Below are 3,685 nucleotides of genomic sequence, written 5' to 3'. Positions count from 1 at the left end.
GTTGGAGAAGAGATTTTTAAAACTATGTCTTTGTTTGTGCATCTGTCTCTGGGTTTGCGTCAGGTTTGTGGGGTTGCATCTAAGCTTAAAAATCCATAAGCGATAAACTAAGTCAGTTTTTAGGATGCCGATTGTTCTATTCAGTTGTTTCTTTGCTGTAGCTGTTTTGGATGCCATTCAACTCCACCATCATCCATGTCTTAACTAATTAATAACACAAACCCGAACACTTAGCTTTTCAATTATGATGATCGTTTAATAGTCATCTCTTCTACTCTGTTAGAAGTCTTACTCTTGTCAGTTTAACGATACTAAAAATAACAGAACCCCCCCCCCCACACACACAACCCCCCCCACAACAAATCAAAAAAAAAAAAAAAAATCAAAACGAAACAAAACAATAACAAAGAAGCAAAAAAAAAAAGCTCAATAAAAACAAACAAACAAAAAAGAGAACAACAACAAAAATCAAAAACCTGAAACAAAACCAACTACAAAAAACAAACTTTCAAACCAAAGGTTTAGTGACACATCAGGAGAAGTTCACAATTCAGAAACAATCGAACTATAATTATTAAAACCCTGTCAAATCATAACCGACTTTGAAAATGCGCTTTAAACATTTTCATAACAGGGTTTGTCTCACTGAATGAAGTTTGAATGGTGTTTGAAAAAGCAATGAGGTGAACTGATGATGTAAGGTCGCCTCGTAGACTGTCAGACATTTGACATATTATCATCCGTTCACACATACGTTTATAATATGTATTATATCCTCCGCAATGATACACCCAATGACAACCGTTACGCTTAACCATGAACCCAAAGCACCGTGATCAAACTGCACTGGTGAAGAGAGCCATAATAACAATATTTTTTTCCTGTTAACAGCTGCAGTGAGTGGTTCGGGTTTGTAACGACTAGTGAGACTGTTAGCGGACTGTTTCTTAAGACAAAAGTAAGCAACTAGTTCGACCTGCACGAGAAGCAAAGTTTTCTGACGTTTACTTTAAAAACATAAGCAGCCTCTACGTCTGTGGTGTATGGTTGGGCTGTGTCGTTTTTGCAAAAGTCGTAAGGTCGATCCTCGCAGAGGGAAGAAATTTCTTTGAGTATTTCAGTGTTTTTGCAGGGACGACACTGCCATCATTCATCACAACAATTTTGCAGTTTTGGCATTCTCTCTCTCTCCCCCTCTCTCTCTCCCCCCTCTCTCTCCCTTTTCTCTCTCTCTCTCTCTCTCGCTCTCTTTTCTCTCTTCCCCTCTCCCCCTCTTTCTCTCTCTCCCCCCTCTCTTCCCCCTCTCCCTCCCCCTCTCTCCCCCTCCCCTCTTTCTCTATTTTACTCTTTCCCTCCAGGTCTCTCTCTCTCTCCATCTCTCTCTCTCTCTCTCTCTCTCTCTCTCTCTCTCTCTCTCTCTTTCTTTCTCTCACGACCTCCTTCTTTGCCCTGTTTTCTTTAATGTAATTGGCCCTGCTCTACGTGCACAGCGCCGCATGTTGCGATATTGGTGCCGAGTCCCGGGAGAGAAACGCCGAAGATAAAAAAAAGGCAGTCATTTCTGAAAAAGAGAAATAAAACTGAGCGCAAGAAGTTGTCTCGTTACTGCGTTACTGGGGACTGACTGACTGAGGCTGTAAGCCAACGAGTGCTTCCCAAGTTATTACTGATACCATATCGACATTAAATTTCCCCGAGAGCAGACTAAGAAACATGGGAGCTATAATGAGCTCGGTTTTAAGGGAGCAAGCTACTAGGTCAAAACTTACATTTCGTAGAGTACGTAGTGTAATGAATAATTCGACAATTTTCGAGGGATCTGTGATGCTGGCCTCATTACTTTGAATCTTTTTATCATAAAACAAACAAACCCCAACCCCCCCCCAAAACAAAAACAAAACAAAAACAAAACAAAACTAGCCACTTCCCGGGTAAACTATTTCAGGTGTGATAGTAATAATATGCTCAAGTCACTAAGTTTCTCGTAATCTTGAATGGCGTAGTCTGACTTTTTCTGTACAATTTGATGTATTGACATTCGGTGAATATTTCCTCATTATGTATCTATCTATGTGCTGGAGTTCCATATTTTGGACATTTGAGCAATATTTTAAAGTACCCACAGTTGAGGTGTGCTCGTAACTCATAACGCGTTTCTGCTAAATGAAAGTTATAGTGTGCGTAGCTGGTCGTCCTTTTTAAAAGAAAAAGTAAACCAGGGATAGGTTAGAAAGAAGATTTCTTGTATTCTGTATCATTCATAAGCTGTCAGGAGAAGTAACAAGTGTCATTTCACGATTGTGGCTACAATGTGATCGAATGTTTGAGGCTTGCTTCCACATTCTGAAAGCCAAACGCGTGTAACAGGCAGTAATAGATTAGTTCAAAAGGCTTCTATGTGGATCCGAGTGTGTTATAAGCAATTGGGGTCTTTTTAAAGTGTGAGACTGGTGAACGGGCGGAGATCTTTACGGTGCCTTTGAAATATTTTTTTTTGGGGGGGGGGTTTACTAAAAGACTGTTGTTAATAAAATCTCCTTTATCTTAGATCCCATTTGCGCCAGTTGGTTCAATTCTTGAGTCACTCGCAAACAACTACAACCTATTATTCTGTTTTCACCCCAGACGCCTGAAAAAAGCGACCCAGTACAAACAAGATATTAATCGTAGTACGTGATAAATTTAACACTATCCAAAAGAGAATCGTCACCACCAAAAGTTGTTTTATTTTATACACTCAGCAAATTTTCATAAATTCACGTTTAACAGTCGGTGAGAGTTACTCGAGCTCAGACGAAAGTAGCGAGCTAAGTTGTTCTAATGCAAATCTGAACCAGCCCCGTGAGAAATTTGCTTCTGGTGGCGTCACCTTTAAGAGTGCATTGCACTCACCATCATTTGCATTTCCCTAATTATAGAAGTAAAAGTTTGTGAAATACTGGAGACTGCGAATTCCGCACATTGCGGATTTTGGATTGTCGTTCACTTTGACCGAGACAGAGTGTTTTGTTATTGCTACTATATTTAAAAGGTAAAATACATATTATGTAAATAAGTTTATTGGGGATTTATTTGGAGGTGGATGGGATTATCCTTTGAGGGTAGCCCCCTCATTACTTCACACCTTGAGGAAAATGAAAGAAGCTGCTGTTGGCGGCTGATTGTGGCGTTTGTGATCATGAAGATTTGCTTGTTATCATTAATTCATTTTCTTTAATCTTTTTACCTGAAGTAATAAGCAAGGCCTTTTACTTCACTTTCTTCTTGGTCATCAAAGCTAATCATCAGATGATCATGATGGACGAAGTACTATTTGTAGCGTCGGTGGCCTTGTGGGTAGGCTCTCAGACTCGCAACCGTAATTTCGTTGGTACAAATCCCGTTTGGGCCCGAGGTTGTGTCTTTACACGCATTTTCCCCACTTCACCCAGGTAGGAATGGGTACCCAGCTGTAGACAGTGAAAGATCTTGTCAGTTTGTTAGTGTTTGAGAGCTTAACCTGCCCATTGCCATGTATGCTTCCCTGGAAGCTAAGAATGTTTCGGAGTGTTCTATGGTCTGCCGGGGTAATGATACAGTGTAAAGCGCATATATAGCTTGCTGTCGATCGGGGATATGCGCTACACAAATTCTCTTCTTCTTCTTCTTCTTCTTCTTCTTCTTCTTCTTCTTCTTCTTCTTCTTC

Source organism: Aplysia californica, unplaced genomic scaffold (genome assembly GCF_000002075.1).
Source record: "Aplysia californica isolate F4 #8 unplaced genomic scaffold, AplCal3.0 scaffold00005, whole genome shotgun sequence".
NCBI classification, from domain to species: Eukaryota; Metazoa; Mollusca; class Gastropoda; order Aplysiida; family Aplysiidae; genus Aplysia; species Aplysia californica.
The sequence above is the reverse complement of the archived record's forward strand: the minus strand, read 5'-3'. Positions refer to the sequence as shown.